At 41.5% G+C, this 25282-nt stretch overlaps 1 long non-coding RNA gene across 2 annotated transcripts in view; it reads left to right on the plus strand.

Moving 5' to 3' along the window:
* Positions 1–25282, plus strand: part of LOC140618646 (uncharacterized) — a 196300-nt gene that overhangs the window by 81298 nt on the left and 89720 nt on the right. For both annotated transcript variants that reach the window (XR_012018706.1, XR_012018705.1), the window contains one exon: positions 12641–12750. This is a non-coding gene — a long non-coding RNA (uncharacterized lncRNA). The remainder of the gene's footprint in view (positions 1–12640; positions 12751–25282) is intronic.

Raw genomic sequence — 25282 nt, forward strand, 5'->3', positions numbered from 1 at the left:
TGGTTTGAAGAATAAGGCAATTTTAGTAGCATTGTTGTTCGTCATAAATAATTTCAAGCCAGCCTCTGCCTCCCCAGGACCAGCTAGTAACTTCTGGGCGGCTGTCCCTCTCCTGGTGACAGGTCATACACAGTATTTCAAGTCCGAGGGCGTAATATTTGATCACAAACCCTGACCTCTAGTCTTGAAGACATATGCTCTGAATTTTAAAAGCCTTCTTCCGGAAATATTTAAAGCCAACCATTTCATTAAATGAGTCCCAGATATCCAGACAGTGTGACTGGGATAATATGGAATTATTTATGAAGATGACTTGTTCTGAGAAGATTATTGTGCTAAAGAGATGGAAATCCCACCTTTTCTCCCCATTCACTCACTGTGATTAGAGCCGATATATTTCAGATGTAGTGGAGAGGGATAAAAGGCAAAGTGGATTTGGGGCCACAGCTACCCTGCCGTCCACACAAATCGGGTGATGGGGCTTGTGGTTGCTTTTACGTGGGATCCAGCTTTGCTCCGGCAGCAGGACATTCTCATCTTGTGATGCATTTTTGGATTTAAACCGACTTGGTTCATCTTGCATAACTCAGAGCTCTTTTATTTGGGGCTGTTTAATTCTTTTTTTTTTTTTAATAATCTCTCACCCAATGTGGGGCTTGAATTCATGACCCCCAGATCAAGAGTCTCATGCTGTACCAACTGAGACACCAGGTACCCCTGGGCTGCTTAATTCTTATCATTTATTTGGATGGAATTTTTAGGCATGTAAGCTTAAATAATGCTCACATGGATCAGGACAGAATCCGTTTTGTTTTCTGTACCCAGAACTCTCTTTAATCTTACCTTGAAACTTGAAAGGTTTGATCAGTAGTGCCTCATGCTGATGTTGGAATTAAAATATTCATTTATATTTACTGACTTTCCAGGCCTTAGAAGATCTGGCCCCTGGCTACCACTCCAGCTTCATCTTGTCTTTCTCTCTTGTTCTCTCTGGGTTCCAGCCACATGACCTTTCCATTTCTTTAAAAGTGAAACTACTTTCTGCATATTCCACTTCTGGGGGCTGGGATACTCTTTCTTCCTGCCTCAACCTGATCTGTCCCAGATAATCTTTTTGGGGACAGCTTAATGTTACCTCCTCCAGGAAGCCCTCCGTGATATCTTCCCTTTCCCCAAAGCTGGATCACTTTCTCCTGTCATATATTGTCACTGCCCTGGCTTCTTCTCTTCTGTTGAACTTATATTAATTAAAACTAAGTATGGGTATTTGTGCTATTATTTATGAATATTTATTTTCCTAACGGGCTACAAGCTCCCTATAAGCAAGTTGTCCATAGTATCTCATGGCCTACAACAGTGCTTGGCACATTATAGTTGCTCAATTATGATTTGGGAATGTTACAGAAAGGCAGCTCAAGGTCTTCAGAGTCCAAACTCTGAATTCTGATACTTAATTCTGAAGCTTATATAAAATTTCCACATTATTTTATGCAAGCATATCTTCTATCATTTTTCTCAATCTTAAAAAAAATGAGTTTAATCAAATGATCTGAAACCTATTGAGATTCTCCTCTATTGCATAAAATCTGTTCATTAAAAGCATAATATGCCATTAAAAATCAGAAAAAATTAATTATGGCAACATTACCCAAAGTGTGCTTTGTGGAGCGCTAGTTTTATTGGATGTTAGGGGAAAGAGAATCACATGATCAAGGGCAATTGGGAAATTAAACCGAAAAAAGTTAAATTTTGTTTGTTTAAGGGAAGGACTTGTAGTGCCTTAAATATGCTAATGTGCATTGTTACAGCTAAAGAGGAAGGTTTAAAATGAAGTGTTTTTACAACATGTTTGACCACAGAGAATCACCTGGTCATAGACCATGTCTCATACATGGTGATGTGCATACGGAGAAGCATGTCAATATTTCATGTTTATAACTACTTTATGAGAAGGAACTGCATTGATCTTTTGGAGAAACTCTACTGCTCCCACAAACCGAATTTTAGAAATGGTGTCCCCTTCCTTGCATTGGCAAACAACTCCCAATTAAGCGCCAGCTCTGTTTTATGGTTTGAACATCAATAACTCTCCTTAGAATGGAGGCCTGGAGTTCCCATTGTCACATTCCACATCAAGCTTTCATTGGGAGTGGGGAAGGGCAGTGAGCTTAGGGATATTTAAGAAGTGAAATTAGTGTTTCAAATGACACTATTGATGGGGGAATAGAAGCAAGGAGAAGCAATATTCCTATCTGGGAAAATAATCAGACTCTGAAATATAGCCTCAAAATTAACAATTGAGAAAAACTTGCAGGAGTTAGCTTCTAGCAGGAGACAGATAATTCAGAAGATCAAATTGAGAGCTTATGTTACCATGGGTTCTGATAAAAAAATAAATAACTTCAAAAGAGTTCATGCCTGAAACCCACAAGAATATGGGCTCTGCCCATATGTACTTGTCAACCACCTTGTGAATAACATTTTTGTTATATTTAATGACTATAGGGCGGAACTCATGAATTTGATGGTAAACAGGGTAGTTTTGTAGCCTCGGGTAGTTTTAGCCCTCTGAGCAGAAAGGGGGAATATTTAGGGTAGAGAAAGGACATGAATTTTATAATAAAAATAGCTGGAGAGTTCGGTGGATGGGGTTTAAGTATCTCCGTGGAATACAGAGTTAAACAGATTTACCATATGTTCCCTTCAGGAGCATTTGAAAAATGAAGACCAAATGTGTTTTATAGAATGATGTTCTTCATAATGCAGATAGCCACTGATTTGAAGCTGCAGCTAAAATAAATATGATACCTTTTGAGTGCTATTCGCAGACACTAGTGACCTATCAATTTTCCTATCTCGGGAAAAGAGAACCGGAGGATGACAGCTCCCTCCCAGAAGAGTGGTTGATATACGTTAAGTGGCTACATCTCTGCTTCTGATTATTAATTGTGGCTAATATAGAGCAAGCAGATGTCCCCAGACTATGCAGACGCTCCTTGGAACAGAGAGGTCTTTGGGCATCAAGGAAAGAAGCTCCGGGTCTGGGTTTCTGGCTGCAGTGAGATACCTTGAGGCTAAACATGCTTAAGCTTCAGAGACTCACATTTCAGGCCCTGGGAAGGGTCCTTCTAATGTGTTGTCATGGTGATGTGTATCTCTAACATCTGTGCAAGTAAAATGTTTGAGGCACAATTGGTTCAGATGCTGTCTTTTCCTCTCCACCTTTCCCTCAACCATACTTACCGTTGAGTTGAGTGTCATCGCAATGACCATTGGCATTTTAAGGTCTGGTTATAGGACATTTATTTGGAGGACAGACTTCTTTGGGGTTTGATAGGATATATTTATGTGCTCCTCCGTCGCCTCATTTATAGTCAAGGCCCTGCTAGTATCCTGGTTTGGAATGACTTCTAGAAACAGTCCTACACCCACTGTGTCAATGAAACCACGCTGTGGTAGAAAGGTGCAAGGTCAACGGCAGCCCTGTGATGTGAATATATCCTATGGTGTCTGCAGCTCCAGTGGTCAGTAGAAGAGAGACATGGTTATGAATGTAAGGAGTCACAAGCCAGTCTGGAAAATTCTCCTGAGCATTAGATATGTACATGAGTCAGTGGAGGATCTGACTCTCGTTGGTAGTCCAATTGGAAGTTCTGTTGTCTCGGGAGTATACTCACTCACGCAGTAGATACAATTATAAATGCATCATACACTATTTTTTATTTTCTCTCAGAAATTAAAGAAGGACTATTTATAATGCCAACTGTTTAAATTTCTTGCTAATAGGACACAGAATACCAGCATAGATGAGATACCATAAAATTCACAATACATGTAAAATAAGGATGTCAGTGACAAACTGGGAACTGGAGGTTGTTAATTCAAAGAGTGTTTCAGGTCTGTCGTTACAGGAAAAACTTGGAATTTCCCTGAGACCCTACAGCTCACGTAGGAAAGAAATTTGATGGAGGCTTCCCCCAAATTGATAACCATCCTAAAAATGTATACGACATTACCACTAATGAGTTATAAACCTCACATAAACATTTATAAACTACCAATAATAGAAAAGGTTCTGATCAGCCATGCTGGGGAAGGACTAAGTTATTTTTCTCTTTTCTCTATAGAAAGATATTTTATAAAATCTCCGTCATGACAGGACAGAGAGTGTGACACAAAAAAATATAGAAAAAATATTTTAGAGATGTCAGGTGGCTAATAAAAGACTGAATTGTTTTTCTAGATTTTGCAGTATGTGTTAGAAGTTTGTTAGCTTTTTAAAATTTATAATTTGGCTCCATTTGTTTTCTCATTTCAAATAAATATTCACTTTCTTATCTAATTTTGTATCGGTAATTTGGATTTCTTTTTTTTTTAATTTTTATTTATTTATGATAGTCACACACACAGAGAGAGAGAGAGAGGCAGAGACATAGGCAGAGGAAGAAGCAGGCTCCATGCACCGGGAGCCTGATGTGGGATTCGATCCCGGGTCTCCAGGATCGCGCCCTGGGCCAAAGGCAGACGCCAAACCGCTGCGCCACCCAGGGATCCCCTTGGATTTCTTTTTTAAAGGAGAATCCAAATTGAGTAAGTATTAGGATCAGCAAAAACCTAAACTAACCCCCATGGCCATGTGAAACTGACTGGCCATATTGGCCTCCATTCCCTCACCTGTAAAATGGGCAGTAGTAACATCAGCAGAGTGGTTGTGAAGAGATCATCAAGAGGCTAAAGCATCCAAAAGAGCTTATATAACAAAATTCATGAACCCAAGGTCTGCAAACACTGGGAACCAGACCTAAGGTGCCAGGTCTACCCATGTCCTCATCCAGCTGCTCCACGCCAATGGAGAATTTGCTGTGACATCTGTACGGTTGTCCCAGCATTAGCCCAACACAGGGGGCCGATCTTCAGGATCTTAGCAAGTTGCATTAGCAAAGGTGGGGAGACAATTCTTTGGTCTGCAAGTTCTTCTTTCCTCTCCTTGCCCCACCTTGTATTTTTCTGAGAAATAGAAGGGAATGAGGCAGATGTTACCCTCCTGGCTGCTTCAGTGGTTTCTTCTGGAAAGCACCATCATGGAAGATAAAGGTTTGTATGGCAATATTAAAAGCAGTCCCAGCATGCAGATGCTGGTTGTGTGGGTGTCAAGAGGCAGAGTGCAGAGCACCTATGTTATTGCCAGTGCAAATATGGCAGGCCTGGCTCTGGAGCCAGCCATCATGGAAGCAGCTTCTTAATCAAGAATCAAAAAGTGGTTTTTAAGCCAATAGGTGTACAGTGGCAGCTTCCTGATTCTCCATATTCCTGATGTCTGCAAGCTAGTTCTTCAGTGCAGTTCCAGAAGTCTAGAAGGTGGCCCTCCATTCCGCCAACAATTGCTATGTACCTCAATGTATTAATATTTTGTGTGTCTGTCTCTGGACTCATATAGGATGACATGCAGAAAGTTCGAATGTGGTGCACCTAGCTTTTCCCTACCGTAGTGACAAGTGGAGAGAATCAGAAAGCTATTTCCATCCAAATATGGCCTGGAGATGGCAGGGGATTGCTGATAGGGCCTTGCATTTTGTGGTGAGGAGAGGTAATTTTAACTTTCATGATCAAGACTAACAAAGGACATATCATCACATAACCATATAGATAAGTCACAACGACCCAGGGGGTGATTAGAAACCCAATCTCTGGAATTTAAGTCTCAACCTCAAGGAAAGGGAGGAGGCGAGACCCTAAATCAATTAAGTTTCCATCACCTGGGGGAAAAAAGTCTTGACAATGAAATTAAGTTTAGAGATAGAAAAATAAATGTTGCAGTCCTGAGTGTATGCATGGCCATCAACCCTCTGTAGGATAAAAACCATACGTTGAGTGTTAACACCTGCCAGTCACCATGCTTTGCATGCCTTAAATTCGATCATTCCCCTTGCTTCTCACAGAGATCTGCTAAGATGGGGCTACTGTTATTTCCATTTAACACCTCAGGAAGGGAGCTGTAATGCAGGTAGGTTACCTGATGACCCACAGCTAATAAGGTGCCTAGTGAGAATTCAGACTTAGGATTTGCATAGTGAGCAATAAGGAGAACACTTCAGGTGGAAGAGAAGAAGAATCGTAAGAATTCAATCGTAAGAAAACGATTTGGAGAACGCAGGGGAGTCAGTTGTTCTTGAATGGTCATGGACAATATGATCCTGGTGCAGGGGGAAGGATGCTGAACTCTCTAAGAGAATCAGTAAGTGAGAAAACACACATTTTTTGTTTGAATGGGTATGGGGTGGCCCTCTGGTCCTATTCCCCCAGGGGTTAGGATGGCTGTTGAGCAGATCCCTTTGTTCTTAGTTCCTCTGAAGAGTCCAGAGTGAGCAGGACTGTCCAGGAGCAAATGGGTCCACCTCACATCCACCTGTTTTTGTTTTTGTTTTTTTTTTGGACATCAGAGCTCAGAAAGATACCCTTCAAATGACAGCAGAGAAAAATGGGGCATTTGTCCCTTTCATGAGCCGCAAGTAGATGCAGTTAAAGAAATTTGCCTCCAAGTGGGTGCCCAGAGTGGCTACTGCACTACGGTGGCTGCAGGGAAGCCACAAACAGAATGAGGGTGAGGTCCCTCGTGTCATCCTTCCTACTTCTGGGTCGTGCCCATGAAAGGCCCTGGGCTCAGCTGTCACTTCCTCCCTTTCTCGTGCCCCCACAGCCCATGCTTCACTCACTGTCCCACAGATTTGTTCATTTGCTCCTTCTCACTTTCTCTGTGAGAGTCTGAGCAGCGCTGTGTAGGAGACCACAGGCTCTATCTGGATTCAAACTCCGATTCAAACACTTACTGGTTATCCAACCTTGGGCGAGGATTACCCCTCTCTGTACCTCAGCTTCCATGTCCTCACCTAGAAAAGGGGATGGTTTTTACTCATGGAGCTCTTATGAAGAGTCCATGGATTTAATACAGGCCAAGTGCTTAGAACAATGCCTGGAACATAGTAAAAGCTTACAAAACCTTACGGATTCCCCACCCCCAGCTTCATTTTCAAACCATGTGTTCCCAAGCCTCCTAATTTCATGATTTTTGCCATGTCCAGCACCTTCTGTAATAATACTGTATTTGCTTAATATTCTTTTTAACTTAAATTGTCCTAAGTCATAATATCAATAATACGAGGATTAATGTACAGGTTAATTTTTTTCTAACATCTTTTTCTTTGTTCCATAGCAACTAAAATTGAAAAGTTAGTTTATGTATTCCTAAAAATTATCTTGTGTACCACCCATGGGGATGGGCACTACCCTTTAGGAAATAGTTGAGTGAATAGTTGTTTTTTCACATTGACGTCTTTTATGAACTCACTAATTTACTAATTCGCCTAGTTATTCATTCAATTACTGAGTCATTCATGACCGGAATTGTTTACAACAGCCATTTACTGAGTACATTTGTGGGCTCAGGTCCTGTGCTGGACACCGAAGAGAGGCAGATACCTCCCACGTCAGCTCCCCTGGGAAGCTGGCAATCCAACGAGGGAAGGAGCCAACCACGCAAACAAGCAATCGCAGCACAGTATTATAACACCTAAGAGATGTACAGGAGAAGGGATGGGGGCCTGGGGGAGTCAAGGTTCCTGCAGCCAGATGATTCTCCAAGGACACAAACTCAGCCTCCTTGCTCCTGCCAACAACAGTGGTCATGATGCAATTTCTGGTTGTTGTCAAGTGGTGCGAATGTCAGCAAGGAAGAGCTTCGGTGAGGGGTTAGACAACAAAGAAAATGCAGGTGGAAAGGATTCTGGCTAAAAATGAGGATGCTTCAGTCAGTCCATCTGTCCTTCCTTCCTTCCTTCCTTCCTTCCTTCCTTCCTTCCTTCCACACACTTATTGAGCACCTGCTATGTGCCTGAGCCTGAGAACATAGTCTCTACCTTCATGGAGTTGAAAGCTCCTACGGGGATCAGATGTTATGATATGAACAATCATACAGAGAACAATTATAATTGTGACAATTGCCAGGGAGAGCTTGGATAGGGTTATGAGAGCATCTAGAAAACTCAAAGTTGGGATCCCTGGGTGGCTGGGTAGTTTAGCGCCTGCCTTTGGCCCAGGGCATGATCCTGGAGTCCCAGGATCGAGTCCCACATCGGGCTCCCTGATCCCTGCATGGAGCCTGCTTCTCCCTCTGCCTGTGTCTCTGCCTCTGTGTGTGTGTGTGTGTGTGTGTGTGTGTGTGTGTGTGTCTCATGAATAAATAAATAAAATCTAAAAACTCAAAGTAGACTAGAGAGTTAACAGTGTCAACTCTGAGAAAGTGAAATGTAAGAGAAGGAAGAGCCACAGAATGAGGTGGAACCAGCTGAGGTGTGGATTTGGAGACAGTAGCAGGGGAAAAGCTGTGTTACAAGCAGAGGCATCTCCGCGTGCCGGAGGACTAGAGGTGGAATGAGATCTGTGGCTTTGAGGAATGCAGAGACTTCCTCTTTGCTGGATGTCAATGAAAGATCTAGAAGGAGGGAAGCAGGAGGTGAGGCTGGGGGGCACAGGATATTCAAGATCCCCTGGGACGTTGTGGGCAATGTATTGCGCATATGTATCCTCAACGTAAGGAGAGAAAGTGCACAGATTTTGGGCGGGGGAGCTCCCAATTCCATTTACACTGGGAAACTCTCACTCTCAACTGCAGTGTGGCAAGTGCATTGGCCGGGGCATGCACTTGGGCTGTGTGCTCGGATCAAGGGTAGGCAAAGTGAAAAAGAAGGGTGTTCACGGTGATGCAGCAGGGTAGAAAAAAATCCCACCCGATTCCCTAAATGAATTAATTGCCAAGGTGCTCCCCTGGGGACCCAGTGGGGTGAGGACACTGTGGAAACCAATGTCACGGTAATATTTAAAGTTCCCTTTGAACTCCATGCTGCGGGAAGAGCATGGGCTTCGGAGCAATGCAGACGGAGCCTCACACCCTGCCTCTGTGTGTCTGGCTGTTTGACCTCAGCCTCCCGATCCCACATTTCATCCTGTACAGAATGGACATAATGACAGTACTGCCCTCATTGCCCCATTGTAAGGCTTAGACAAAGAATGCATGGAATTTCTGACGCCTAGTAGGTGCTCAGTAAAGCAGAGCAGGTGTGCGGCCTCACATTCTGTTTTCTGTAGGTGCTGAAGGGAATCCAGGTTTCATATCGGTTTACGATGGATTCTGGAGAAACAGCCATACCGTAAAAGTGTTCCTTCTGATATGCAGCACATTATAGTAAATGGCATTATTCATGGATGTGTCAAAGCCATAAAATAGGAGATTTTGAGGCGATCACAGCTGTGAATGATTAATATTTTCATCCCAGGATGCCACGGAGGTAGCAAGGCTATGTTAATTATTACATGCCTGAGCCTCGTACTGTGGGCTTCCTCCCCAAGTGCCTGTTAATTTGCTCATATGCTGTGCAGCGAATGGGACTAGAGAACTCTCCCCTCGGAAAACAGTGGATCTCCGGCAGTCTTCCTGTCCCCGGTAACTGCTTTATACTTGTGCAGGAGGGAAAGAAAAAAATCCCCCAATCCAACAACAGTGATGGGTTTTTAGCAGAAATGCTAAAGAAACACTTTATCAAAGATGGCTCTGAGCTTTCCTTTTTGTTTGCAATCTACTTTTTTTCTTAAATTTCTCTTGAAAATTTTAAAGGCACTGGAATCATGAATACCCCATCCACAAACACTATCATCTCTTAAATTGTTTTCCATCGGTATTAAATTTTAAATTTCTTGGGCCATGTCCCTATTATTATTTAAAATGTATTTTCACATCTATGGACTGTTACCTCTTGCACTTTGGATGCAAAGAAAGCAATCCTACCTCCGTGTAAATATTTGTTTAGCCTTCAGTGTTGTAGCTCTTTATTTTGAGGATGTTGGTCTCATACCTTTACCTCTACGACCCCTTATAAAAATAGAGGTAGATTGTTAAAAATTAAAGAAAGAAAAGAGGGCCAAGAGCTGTGCGCTCATCCCCGAGGTGAACGTGTGAGTTTCTCTAAACCCTAGTGTGCTCTTACACAACCGAAACCAATTCCTCCTGCAATTTCCGTAAATCTCTCTATTCATATGATTTCCCGAGGATCCGTCTCTGTTGAAAAATCTAGTTGAAGCCGCCTGGCAGTCTGAAAAGAGGAAGATCTATTAATTTCATCATTTGTATGAATCATGTCTAAATGATCTCAGCAGAGAAAATGTGTTACCCATTTAAATCTCATCATTACATATTATATAATAATTACTGCTAATTCTAGTTTGGATGGGCCATGCTTTGGCTTTCCATCCCCCCTCCCCTTTTTTTTTAAAGTGGAGGGTAGAGTGACCTCACCGAATCCAGCCCCTCCAGCCTCTGTGCCTTTTGCTTGCCTTCCTCGTTATGGACTTAATAGCATCAAGCGTCTAGCCAACTTAAAGTCTGTTTTGTGCTAGTAATTAGTATTCATTTTGTGAACGTGGAGCTCACCCCCAGCACCGAGAGGAGCCTCCTGTTAATCACCGCTGTGGCTTCCTCCCTCTGCCTCTGATCTGTCTGCCTCGTGCACCGTGTCCCCTACCTCATTTTTTTGCCCTTACCAGCCGCACGGGCACCTCCACTCCGCACCGTGTCAGAATTAGAGACTTTGGACAGATCTGTAATCACGCCGTCCTCATCAACCCTGTGCATGTTACTCATTTCACTTCCACATCCGAACCGCTAATATGCCTTAATTTCTCTCACTTTGTGAATATTTAATTCCTCCCTTTTCAACATCATTTTTAGGTTGTGTGAATCATTTTCAAAGCCTTTGCTCTCCCCCCCCCACCCCAACCCCGCACTAGCATCTGCATATTTTATGAAATGGCACGGTTGAGTCTCGGAGGGCTCTTGATAAAAATGGAACTGGCAGCCTGCTCATTAGCTGTTTACCTGGAGCTGTGTGAGTCCCTGATAATGGCCCGCTCCCATTTGGATCCGAATTGGGATTCGCTGACAAATAGCAACCAGCCGCCTTCTCAGGGACGGCGCCTGCCTCCCTGTGGCCTCCTCTCCTCTGATGTGGCTTGAGAGTTTCTGGGAAACTTGCTCCTGGGGGGCCTATCCGAGGGAACCTTACACCCTCACTTTGGAGGTGGTTCCATTCCCAAAGGGGGAATACAGCAAGGTAGCACCTCCACGCACAGGGAGATGCCCCTGAAAGGACACGGTCTGAAGGGTCAGGGTATTTGACCTTTGTGAGTTTTGCAGACTCCAGAAGCCAGTTCTCTGCTTTAACCAGGTGCCCAACAAGCCCCACTCCGTCTGGGCACTGGGGCTTCCTGGGGGCAGGCTGGTTTTCAAATCAGGAAGATTGCAGGCCAACGGGGCTGGGTTGGTCACCCTGGCTGTGACTCACTCTAGGGCTTGTGTGACGTTCCCGGCCTTGAATGTAACGGAGGTAGTGGAGGGATTGCAGAGGTGGGCCTTCTCTGGGTCTACCCTCCAAGCTGAGGGAGGGGCACAGACCACAGGCCTGTGGTCCGTGAGCTTAGCTGGAACACCTAACTACTTTTTATTGGATGATACCCTGCATTTAAAAATCGGGAGACTCACATATAAAAATTCAGAATGTTCACTTCTCTTGAAAAACCAGAGACATGGCAGTACTGTGTCCCCATTCTTTAGGGGAATGCTGGATTGGCTGGAGCTGGACAGTGACTGTCCCTTTAGGTGGGACACTTGCTTTCCGGTTTTGTAATCCTCCAGCTGGCTGCATTAAGCCTGTGTACCAATCCGATCTCAGTTCTCATTTGACTGTGCAACCCTGGATAAAACCGAGTGTTGGCTTTGCGGCAGGTTCAAGTCTCAGTTTTGTCCTCTCTGAGCTGGCTGCCTTTCAGCAGGATGATAAGTAAATATACTGGGTCTCAGTTTTCTCATCTGTAACTCGAGCGTAATAGAAGTATACCAGTATAATATGTTGTAAAAATTAAGTTAAATAATATACATATATTGAGAAAATGCATAGAAACAGCGTAACCATGCCCGGTACAAGTAAGCGTTCATTAAGAGGGCTTGTTCTTTTACGTCTTATTATCATTAGTTTTATTTTTTATTTATTTATTTTTGTTGTTTTATGCTTTTTTTTTTTTTTATTGGTGTTCAATTTACTAACATACAGAATAACACCCAGTGCCCGTCACCCATTCACTCCCACCCCCCGCCCTCCTCCCCTTCTACCACCCCTAGTTCGTTTCCCAGAGTTAGCAGTCTTTACCTTCTGTCTCCCTTTCTGATATTTCCCACCCATTTCTTCTCCCTTCCCTTATTTTCCCTTTCACTATTATTTATATTCCCCAAATGAATGAGAACATATAATGTTTGTCCTTCTCCGACTGACTTACTTCACTCAGCATAATACCCTCCAGTTCCATCCACGTTGAAGCAAATGGTGGGTATTTGTCATTTCTAATAGCTGAGTAATATTCCATTGTATACATAAACCACATCTTCTTTATCCATTCATATCATTAGTTTTATGGAAAAATAAACTGGAACCCAGAATTGCCTGGTGAACTACTTAGAATAGAAATAGAAACTGTGTGAATGAAAAAGAGTAAGAAGGACGTATTATCGGCGTTAAGTTATTTTTTTTAATGTCTGTAGGAACCAAATACTGAGGTGTACCCAAGCAGCTCCAGGTGACCACCTGCATCATTATAAAGATACCACTGACTGTGGCGCCGGAAACAGAACATTCCATTCTCCGCGTACAGGTAATCTTGTGTTCCTCCTTGCATTAGCAAATCCTCTAACACCTTTTTGAATTCAACAAACCTATACTTTTTATACAAAGTGAATTTCTTTGTAGTAGAATCTGTTTCCTAAAGATTTTCTCCTGTTGAAATGGTTTTATCCTATCGTAGCCTTGTGACACTGGGGATTTTATCACCAGGCAAAAATGATATACTATTAATACCTTGGATTTACATTGCATTTTTCTTCCAAAGAGTTCAAAGGTACTAGATGGTTCTTAAAGAAATGGTATTTGATACTAGTGAAGAAGATGTTATACCACAGGAAATGACTGTCTATTTTTAAACGTTTCCTCCTCCCCTTTTAAAACAGACTATTGTAATATCACAGGCTCAGAGTTTTTCTAAGGAGATAATTTGGGGATCTCTGTGGTTTGGTGAAAAGTAGTTTTGATCCTGAGTTATTAGTACCTATGTTTGAATTTCTGATTGGTTCCTGGAAGCTGTCTGGGCTTGGTGACTACAAAAATAGGCAGATTTTAAAAAGAGAGTTAAGCAAAGGGACGATGTACAAAGCTGCGAGCAGCTATTGGTAAACCTCCAGAAGAATGGGGTACTAGAGGGCTACTCACAGAGAGGCTCTTTTATGATCCTTGTGCCTCAGAGGCAAGAGGAAGGAGAGGTGGGTAGACTCCGGAGACCAAGGGCCATGTGGAGATGACCACCCTATCCCAAGAGGATCCCAGTCCACCCAGGTAGGGAGCTGAAGGAAAATATACTGAGATCACTGTCTCTTTTTTTTCCCTCCAATGTCCTAGTAGAGTTCCCCATGGGCCAAATCCAACCAGAAGCTTTGGGAAGAAGAACCCTTTGTAGTGGCAGGTACTGCTTAGCCTCCCAGGGCACCGCAAGCACTGAGCCAGTATAGAAGGAATCAGAAAGGGACAAGCATAATCAGCTATGATTCCAAGCCAGTCTTTTAACGTCCCTGAGTTTCCTTCTCAGTAGCTAGAGCTGCGTACATCATACTTACCTTAAAGTGTTATGTGAGGACAAGGTGACATCACACACACACTCTCCTGGCACGCAGCAGGTCCTCATTTGAAAGATGAAAAAGACTGGTGCTTTGCATACAGCCTTCTCATCTATGGGGCAACACAAGCCAATGGCTTGGATGCTAGTGTTGTGAAGTTCTGTGAAAATATTTGAGCCCTGAAAATTCAAGGCATTGTTTTAAAATATAAAACGTAACTCAATAACAATAGATAGATCCTTTATCAATTTTATATGAAGCGTAATAATGTCATGAATTATTCAACTTTGTCCATGAATCAAGCTGTAACCAATTCTTATTTAGTTCTATATAAGCTTATTTAAAATGGGATGGGTTCGATATGTCCATCTAGGATGTACAGAGTTCTCAGTGAATCTGTTTCACAGACTGGTTTTCCTGGGGAAGATTATGTTTTAAAAGGTTTATGTTTACTGTCATCCCAGTGCTGTTGATGAATAATCAAATAGCAGAGCAAGCAGGGACATTGGAGAATATGGGAAAGAGGCAGAAGTAAAAAAACAAACAAACAAACCCAACAAAAAACCACGCAGAGAAAAACCTACAACTGGTGGCCCCTACCTAGGTCACACTCCAATGCCATGATCCTTTTACATAGACATAATTATGTCTTACATAATTAAATTAATTTTTAAAATTCTAAATAGAATTTTAAAAGAAAAAGAAAAACCCAACTATACTTCCCTGATTCTAGAAAACTTTTTCTCTTTACATCTTCTTAGAAATTAAGATCCCTTTTAAGTGACATCATATTAGATTTAATGAATACAGGGTAACCAACATTTAAACATCATGACATTTTGCATAGAAACTGGGACTTCTGGTTTCTACCTAAAGATTGAAAGCTTTCTCAACCCTGCTTCTAGGTATCCGCCCCCCCACCTCCACCCCATGGCAAATATAGTGAAACAGTAGCTCTGAGCTCTTGAGGGGACTGAGGCTCTCAGATCTTCCCTGTCCTTCTCATCTCTTCTTTGCTCACTGGAGTTGGTGGAACCTAGTCTAGTGGCTCTACACTTAGGGTTTCTAGAAGCCCTATAGGGAGGAATGGAGATCCATGGACTGATTTTAATATTCTACAGTATTAATGGGCATCTTACCCAGAGTAAAGCAACAAATCAAGTCATTGGTTTACCTGAGTATAATAATAATCGTTACTTCCTAATCAGAAGTTCTGATTATCAGGTGATGAGCAAATAGCAATAGATAGTAATAAAATAAGGGGTGAGGGGCAATAGGTCTGATACGTAGTAAATGCAGTGTGACTGATAAGTGTGGATCTCTTGGGATGAAAGAGAAAGGGGCAGGGAAGAAGGAATCATTGGCAGTGGACACTTGAAGGAAATGTCACTCCAGAGACAGTTAGTGACCTGTCCAAAAAAATCACATGCCTAGCCAGGAAGTGGCAAGATTTCTTGGCTCTCAGTCCAGAATCCTTTGCTTTCAAACTGCCTTCTAACTTGGCAGTCAAACTTACGGAAAAAATACATTCAAACTGCATAAGCAAATACTCTCTAACAAGATGACTTTCAGAGAAAAGATTTTCCTGCTTTTGTCCAGGTACATGCCAGCAAAGGATTTGAATAAAAATAGCTATGTTATTATTATTGTTAGGTACCGTATTCCCTGATATATATATATATATATATATATATATATATATATATATATATATATATATAGATTGGGACATCAGGGCTTTGCACCAGGATTATTATTTCTCTTATTAGATCCTTCCTATATTTTACTTTATATATGGTAATATATTTGGTATATTGGAGGTAATAGATCACTGTAAGCTTAATATCCACACCTGGAAATTTGGGATTACAGTAAGTTATTTTGTGATGGTAACCAGAGATGTGGGCATAATATATGGGGATGTTTGGTTTTTTTTTTTTAATTGGAGTTCAATTTGCAACATATAGCATAACACCCAGTGCTCATCCCATCAAATGCCCCCCCTCAGTGCCCGTCACCCAGTCACCCCCACCCCCCACCCACCTCTCTTTCCAACACCTTTTGTTCATTTCCCAGAGTTGGGAGTCTCTCATGTTCTGTCTCCCTCTCTGATATTTCCTACTCATTTTCTCTCCTTTCCCCTTTATTCCCTTTCACTATTTTTTATATTATGGGGATGTTTTTTTAAACTCCATGAGCAATGGGGCGCCTGGGTGGTGCAGTCAGTTGCGTGTCCAACTCTTGGTTTCAGCTTAGGTCATGGTCTCAGGGTCATGATCTCAGGGACGTGACATTGAGCCCCACATTGGAGGGCAGGGGAGCTGAGTGTGCAGCCTGCTTGAGATTCTCTCTCACTCTCCACCTGCCCTCCCCCGACTTTCTCTCTCAAATAAATAAATAAATAAATAAATCTTAAAAAAAGATAAACTCCATGAGTGAGAGGCACACTATAAATGTGAGCAATTATTCAATACTATTTTTGAAAACAAAATAGACCATCCGCTCTCGCAAATAAAAGATAATTCTCTAGAGGATGTCTCTATGTCACCTTTCTAGTGTTAAATACTTCAAGTGAAGAAGCTTCTGGGCCTCTGCTTGTATGACTGTTCACAATCTAATTGATCTCACTGTCTGAATTGTCCTTTCTTAATTTCACCGCATTACTCATTTACTGCGCTCACTGTTCAGATATCTGTGAGAGGTAGCAGGGCTCCCCCCAACCTTAGTCAATTAGGCAAGCTATTGTTTCTGATTAAGATATCATATCCCAGAGAATAATAGCAATTAGAGTTGGAACAGAGACCCTGTGGGTCGTACAGTCCACTCCCCTGCCAGCTCAGGAGAATGTTTTACATTACACTGTAGTTTTGCGTGATTTTCCTGATGTTGGTTTTAAAAAATCCAAGCACCCATCAGTGTTAATTATACCCCTGTCCTGCATCCCTACCATGACTTAATCTTACTACTTTGCATTGCTGATTCTCATACATTGGCGTTGAATGATGGCTTCATGATGATATCATCTCATCAAAGGACAGAAATGTGGTTTTGAGCAGAGAAAGCAATTGTTGTTTCATTTGCTTTATTTATTTGAGGCTGGGGGGGGGGAGTTGGAAATGAATTTTATTCAAGTATATTCATTTGCCAGGGCTTCCGTGCTTAATGCCTGATGTAGTAGGTCAGTTTTTTGTTGACTATTCTTTTTTAAATCAAGTAAATCCATTATCAGAAAGGTTTTTTAAAATAAATTTATTTTTATTGGTTTTCAATTTGTCAACATACAGAATAACACCCAGTGCTCATCCCGTCAAGTGCCTACCTCAAAAGAAGGTTAATCTCTAGGTGTAGTGAATGATGTCCATAAGAAAGAAACTTCTCAGAACCTTCTTTGACTCAGTTCTTCTTTTGCATAAGGTTCAGGAGAATAGTTTCAGTAGGGCAAAATGACTCTGAGGGTGGTTAATATAAGAAGAGATGATGATAAGGGCACCTGGGTGGCTCAGTGATTGAGTGTCTGCCTTTGGATCAGGTTGTGATCCTGGGGTCCTGAGATTGAGTCCCATGTTAGGATCCCCACAGGGAGCCTGCTTCTCCCTCTGGCTATGTCTCTGCGTCTCTCTCTGTGTCTCTCATAAATGAGTCTCTCATGAATGAGTAAATAAAATATTTAAAAAAAAAGCAGATGTGATAAAGTTATTATTATCATTATTATTATTTATTATTATTATTATTTTGTACTTTGAGCACTTACTGAATGCTAAACACTGTGCAAAACGCTTTACATGCATTATCTCATTTAATCCTCACTGCTACCCAGAGCTAAGGACCATAATTATCCTCAAATGAAAAAGAGGTCAGAGAAGTTACAAAACCTGCCAAAGTCACACTGCTAATAAGTTATGGAGCTAAGATAATAATAATAATGATAATTATATTGACATATTTAATAATTATAATTAATAATATTTAATTATAATCATAGTTGGAAGCCCTTCCCACCATCAAGGTGGCAATGTGAACAGGAAACAGGGCTGTAATCTTTTTTTTCTTTTTTGAGCTTGAGAATTTCCAGACATGCTAGCATTTCCCACTAAGTATTGTATTTGTTTGAATATTGTATTGAAATCATCTTATGTAGCTCTACCTCAATGGATTTAGTAAATACATATTTTGAACATTATCACTAATTTTGTTGGTTCTTTTGGTCACTTTACAAGTGATGCAAGTACATCATTTGTTTTAAATTGGAAACAGTACAGGAGGGAATAAAATAATAAAAATGGCCCCTTTCCCTGCCAGTCTTCAGCCTCTATTCCAACTCCTAGATGTATCACCTGCCAACAGTTCCTTTTGTCTTCTTTCAGAAAGATGTTATAAATATTAAAGTCACTTAAGTTTCAAGCCTGTTTTTTAACCTAAGCAGGATGACAGTATGCATGTCGTGCTGTTTTTTTCTATCTTCATACATAGCGGCAAGAATACATAAATAGTGTGTCTAATATTCATTAGATATTGTTTTAAGCTCTTTATATGTATTAACTCATTTAATCCTCATGATGACTCTGGGAGATATGCATATTCCTATTCCTGTTTTACACGTGAGAAAACAGGCACAGAGAGGTTAATAAATTACTCAAAGACAAAAGTTGCTAAAGGGGTAAAGCTGGAATTTAATTATGCTTTGGAAATCTTACAACTTCGGGGAAAAATAATGAATCTTATTCCTTTTCATTTCTGTATAATATTTCACCATTCACTGTATCAGTCTCCTAAAACGAACGTTTTGACTATGTGCTCTTTTTTTTTTCTATTTTAAATACTGTTGCAATGATAATCTTTAAGCATACACCACTTTGTATACATGGGCAAGCAAACATTTCCGATTCAGAGCCCTAGAGTAAAATCCCTTGGTCAAAGTCATGTGTGTTTAAAACTTGAGAGATAAAGCCAAACTACCCTTTAGAGAAGTTGCTCAAGTTTCTTTCCCATTGTGGAAGACTCTGACAACTTCGTTCTCTATCTTTTCTTTTTTTTTTTTTTTAAAGATTTTATTTATTTATTCATGAAAGACACAGAGAGAGAGAGAGAGGCAGAGACACAGGCAGAGGGAGAAGCAGGCTCCATGCAGGGAGCCCGGGTCTCCAGGATCAGGCCCTGGGCTGAAGGCAGCGCTAAACCGCTGAGCCACCCAGGCTGCCCATTCTCTATCTTAAAAAAAGTTCAGAGCCTTCAGAATTAAGGCTATTTTCCTTAACTTATCTTCACCCTAACTTTTTAAACTCATTCCTTTAGAAAACCCAATGTTCTAACTCTTCTTGTTCACTGATTGGGCCATGCTTTTTTGCTCTTCTTTCCCCAAACACTGGCTATTCCCTCTACCTGGCATTCACTCCTGACCACTTTCAGTGGGCACATTCTTACTTATGTTTCATGACCCAACTCAAATGCCTTTTCTCAATTCACCCGCAGACAGACCTGGTCATTTCCTTTCATAAGCTCTCAGCAACTTGCGTTGTAACAGGTTCAAACGTTGACAGTCACATACTCTAAGCTGCAGAAATGTAGACTCCTCTTCCTACAGCTAAAATAAAATTTTAACTCAAGTGCCCTCATCTCCACCAATGGCTGAAAACTCTTAATCTCATCACCTCTGTCACCACCAAATTAAATTCCAGTAATATTTAAGATTCTCTACCTCTCCTCCTTCCTTCCTTGGTTTTATAATTTTTGAAGCATTGTTATTTGATGAGAAAGTCATCCTGACAGTAAAGAAATATCCAGGGCTCAGACCATCCTCTGGTCCTACTGGTCTCCACTATAAATAGGTTATTTCATCTGGTGTTTGGGGATCATATTCTGGAATTTCCTTCTCATATCTAACATTTCTGAATTCTTTGTCCATTCTCTACATCTTAGCATATACCCTGTGCTCCTTGGGAGATCTGGAACTCTTGGCTGGTTTCTTCATACCATACAGGAACAATCAGTGCTCTATGACACTGTCATGAGAACTCTGCATCTGGACATGTTTCTGAGCCTTGCTAATGGTACTTGGTTTCCATGTATTTCTCTGGCACTGTGTTTGTTTCTCTGTTGCCATGTTTCTGTAGCATTGTTCTGAATGGGAGAGGACCTTTTCTAAGAGGCTTATTGGCTGACTGGACTATGCCAGAGGAAGTGAGTTACAAGTTCTCATGACCCAGAATTTTCCAAACCTATCTGAGCATTTGTCTCACACCCAACTTCTCCCACTAAAGGTTGTCCTTTATGAGGGAAGAAAGACCACAGCTTCTTCTTAGATACCCACCAGTGACTTTACTGTTCTCCAAAACTCTTCTCCCATCCATTGTAATTTTTTTAAGACATTTTCTTTACCAGGTTGGAATAAGACTAAGCACCATCATATATCTGCCCCTATTTTTTGCTTTATTTCTGAAACAGTGTTTACACAGTCTTCTAAGCTCTTCCACTGATATTTGGAATTTTGATAAAACCTCTCTTTTTTCCCCTCTGAACCAAGCTTGTTCTGGAAAATCAAGAGCACTTTGACGCTCACGGTATTATTTGTTTTTCAAGTTCAAATGAATCGCTGTTTGGCTTTTAAAAAAATCTTAGTCTTTATCTACCTTCCTCTTGAAGGCATTGGTGGGGGTTAGAAATGTGGTCAAAGGTATTGAAAATATACATATTTTAACATCAACATTTTACCCATGGCAGGACCTGCAATGTATTATAATGTTTTTCACACTGATTGCCATCCTCTGTTTATCCTTCACATCTTCCCTGTGAGCTCCACTGGGAACACTTCTCATGTCATTTCAGCAGCAATGCCCTTGGGGATACATGTAAGTGCTCAAATTTATCAATAAATGTTTATTGAGCACCACTTCGCATAAGGCACGGTGCTAGGCATTGAGGATCAGCTTTGACCAAAATAGAGTCACAGACTTTCATGAGACTTACATGCTAGTGAGGTAGAGTCATATTTAACAAGTCATCAACACAACTTATTAATTATACCTGTGATCATTGTTTTTTATTATTTGCTTCTCCTTCTTGTTGTGAAGGCATACCATGGGCTTTCCTGGTTTATGCTCTGAGGGACACTTGAGTAGAGATGTGAAAAATGAATCCAAGTTAAGTAGGCAAGGGATGATCAAAGAGAATGGAGAAGGAGAACATTGAATTAAAAAACATGGCAAGGGATCCCTGGGTGGCGCAGCGGTTTAGCACCTGCCTTTGGCCCAGGGCACGATCCTGGAGACCCGGGATCGAATCCCACGTCGGGCTCCCTGCATGGAGCCTGCTTCTCCCTCTGCCTGTGTCTCTGCCTCTCTCTTTCTCTCTCTCTGTGTGACTATCATGAATGAATAAATAAAATCTTAAAAAAAAAAAAAAACATGGCAAAAGTGCACTAGGGAGGAAGGACCTCAGCTTGTCCAAAGCACTAAGAGAAGGCCCATTTGGCTGGAGGACAAAGAGGAAGGGAGGGTGATCTGCATGATGAGTGGATGGAGCCAGAGCAAGCATTTTAATGTTTACTCAATAAATAAATGAATGAATGAGCTCAGAGCAGTCAAAGCTTTGACTTCCGCTCTAGGTTGAAAAGCATAGTTACATGGAGTCTGTAGTTCTGTGATATTGACCAGTACGATTATGCCTGGTACAATCACAAAGCAAAAGAGAGACTGGGCTAAAGGCGGAGATGTTGGAAATCTCCAGCATTAAATGCAAATGTCAGCTGGTTGCATCTCATCCACAGCAGCATCTTCAGAGCTAAGCTGACACAGAGCATTTCCCCTCAAACCTACTTGGTGGTTTCAGTTGAGTGAAGAAATACTTGAGAAGTAAACCATTCAACACCCCGTGTCCTGTGTCAACTGAGGGCAAGGTATCCGTTAAGAGAAGGGAATATTTACTGAAGCCTCAGATGGGGAAAGGTTAATAGGCACTCTGCTCCGTCCTTATCAGTGAGAGTCGGAACAGAAGGAAGGTCCAGGACAATCAGGCACCCTCAACTGATAGAGAACCAGGATAAATGTGAACAGAATTGATTCTGGCCTAGTAGGTGCCAGGCTGAGAGGGGGAGCTTCAGAAGGATCAATCCAGTAACCACTGCTTTGCGTTAGTAACCTAGAGATGTCAAGGGAAATATGGCAGGTACCCTGTGGGTGTTTGGTTTGTGGCAACCAGCCAGTTGGAGCAAGGATTTTGCCCTCAGTGTATTATCTGATAGCTCTAATAAAAGTCAGATGGGAGAGCTAATCAGATCGTTCCCTTGGCCTGGACCCTTTTAAATCAAAGAGAGGTCTATTTTGGCTCTCCATGTTAAGTAGACCCAGAGACCTGACATTTTGTGTTTATTTGAAATGATAAACTTAATCATGAGCGAAATGTTAAGAGATGACAAAACTGGCCACAGTAAGGTCACATCGTGTCCCTGCCAAACATAATACAAGCTCTCGCCTTCACCGGGTTGCCAATCCCTGCCACAGGGGGACCGAGCTGCTTGCAAATGGAGACTGGAGTCTGTCTATGTGATAATTAATCCATGGCACTCAGGAAAGACTGCCAAATCTGCCATATGGTAGTTTATGACCTGGACTGCTGTTATCTCTGGAGAAAGCTAACATCATAATCTCATTTACTTGTTATCTGTGATTTGAACTTGTGCTTCTACAGGGTAAAATGCGAGCACAGTGAGGAGGCCCAGGATTCCAGAGCCCTGAGATATCGCCCCCGAACTTCCATCACAAAAGTGTGCCCGAAAAGCCACAAACCCCCTGACCTGGCCACTGCATGTGTCTTGACCTCACAATGCCTGAGTCCCATGAAGAAATCCGACAGATGTTTTACGAGGGCTCTACTGTACATGCAATAGAAACACCTACTAGAAAGGAAGAGGGGCTGCCTTCCAGAAACATCGTGGGGTAAAATTGTTAGGTGTTTCTTTGGAATGTGCAGACCAGGTGCTCATGATTGATTTTTTTCCATGCCGACATCTAGTTCGGGTGATGGGGTCACCTATCGGACTTCCAGAGGTACACTGGGACTTTGGTCACATCTAAAAAGAGGTTTTTTGAGAGGTAAATCTTAAAAGTAATTCACAACTGCTCTAATTACAAATGGCACATTGTAATAGTTCCTCACTGGGTCTCCACCCTGGAGAAGAAAGGCTGTGGGCTGTTCCCAAATCCATGACCTCTATCTGTGACCACAACCATTCCTCTCCTACTTGAGGGGTTACATTTTAAAGATAAAGTTGCTGCAGATCTCAGGCCACACTCTTAAATTTGTAAGGGGAAACATACCGTCTCTGATGTTCTTAAAATCAACTTAATTTCTATTGTGAGCCCTGGTGGGGAGACTGCACATTGCTTTGCTAACATCTGTTCTTCCCTTACTTCCTCTGAGACAAATATGGAATTTTATTCAGGTTGTGAGCCCAGCTAAAATGCAGCATTTCCCAGCCACACTGGAACCCAGCAGGGGGACCACCTAGGACATCGTGGCCAATGAGATGAGATTGCGGGTCCCCATGAGGAAGATCAAAATGGAACATCTAACTGTTCTTTGCCTTTCTCTTGCTTCCTGGCCATTTTTCCCCCCTTTGGAATGTTCCTGTAATGGTTGGAGCTTTAGCTTATCTACATCCCTGTGTACTCCAGAGCCATTTTGAGAATGAGAAATAGGAGAATGTGGTGGGTCACAGGCATTTTATATATATGAAATATTATTTTATATTAATTATATATAATCATTTTATATTACATATATAATATAAAAATATAAATACTATATATACATGCACACAATATATAGACCTTTATATACACACAGACACATATTTATATATACACGTATCTCACAATGATGATGTTAGAGACACATACATTGCTGTTTTAATTCTCCTCTTATTTCCTATAAGCTCTTTTTTCAACATATAGGCTGAGGTCAAATTGACACACAGCAAAAGGCCCAGATATTAAAGGCACGATCTCACTACTTTGTATCTAATATATACCCTGAGATAACCCTAGTCAAGATAGAGAATATCACCATGGCTCTGGGTGATTCTCACGGGGTATTTTATTTTATCTTTTTCCCCATGATATTTTAAAGGGGTGGTTCAGAAGCGGTGAAGACACATATTCGCCTCCTGCGGCCTTTAGGATGGGTGATACCCCATTGTTGACGGGGACTTGGGGTGGGCGTGCCTGGGAAAGGAGGTCGGGGAGTCACAGCTCATGGGAGGTTCTCAGACCTCTGGCCTTCCTCTTGTCGATCTTCTGTGTGGTCACTCTTATCAAGAAAGCATGTCAGGCTGTTTTCCGCAGACATATTCTGATTATGTGAACTAGATCATGTGGCCTGCGATAAATCACCCTCGCTGTCCCCTGGTATTTTGAAAACTGATGAAGCCGCTGATTCTTGGCTCCTTACTTTGTATGCAAATGATGAATTATAGATGGGAAATAGAAAAAAAAAAAAAAAGGTTTTCCCTGGTTTGTCGGTTTGAAGCGAAGTGGATTAGAGAAAGAACACTGCTACTCTTGACTATTTATTGTGACATTGCTTAGAAACATTCAAACTCCAAAGCCTCCAAACCTCCGGGGACATTGTTAGCCTTCTGCAGGAATTATTAAAATGTACAGAAATGTAGGCGCCGCACTTTATAATAATTAATCAGAGTCTGTTGATTAATAAAGCTCATTTTTTAGTCTCGATGATTCCAAGTATCATACAAAGGACAGTGTCCTTGTCATTTTGATTAAGAAACCAGACTTTGCAGGGGAAAGAAGTACAGGAAGAGTTGCGCTTCCGCCGTCTCCCCATAAAATAAATATTGAATGAGAATATTAACTCGTTAACCTTGACAACAATTTGTAATTTTCATAAGGGGGAAAAAACTCGCATATTCAGCAAATAAATCGCTGCGGGGATTTCAGGAAAACAAATTGGAGAGAATGAAGAATGCTACCATATGAATTCTGTCATTTTTATGGGCCAGGGTGATTAATTTGTTTGTTTAGGTCCCTCAATTAAGGCCACAAATAGTGTAAGGTGTCGGGAGCAAGTTAACTGTTAGGTCTGCTATGGAAGCATCAGCTGCGAGTCAGAAAGAAAGGTCGTTTGGGGGAAGTGAGCAACTTGGCTCCCAACCCTGAGTCTTAAAACCCTACCCACAACCACGTTACCTGGGGTTAGCTGCTGAAGCTGTAATTTTACTCTATTAATAGTGTAAAGCTCGTTTTAACAGATAACCCCTTTCACTGGGCAACTACACGGGAAAATCATTAGGTGGAATTAGCAGTCCCAGCCACGGCCTTTCCAGGGTTATCTAATTATTTTGAACTCAATTTAACCAGGAATAGAGATAAAATAAATAACGCATGAACTATTTACCTTGCTGGTTAGAAGGCTTCTTTCGTCCATTTAAAAAAAAAAAAAAAAGAAGAAGAAGAAGAAGAAAGAAAAAATCAAAAGCATTATTTGAGGCCAGAATCAAAGCCCTGTTTT

This window comes from Canis lupus, chromosome 26, assembly GCF_048164855.1.
Source record: "Canis lupus baileyi chromosome 26, mCanLup2.hap1, whole genome shotgun sequence".
Taxonomy (NCBI): Eukaryota; Metazoa; Chordata; class Mammalia; order Carnivora; family Canidae; genus Canis; species Canis lupus.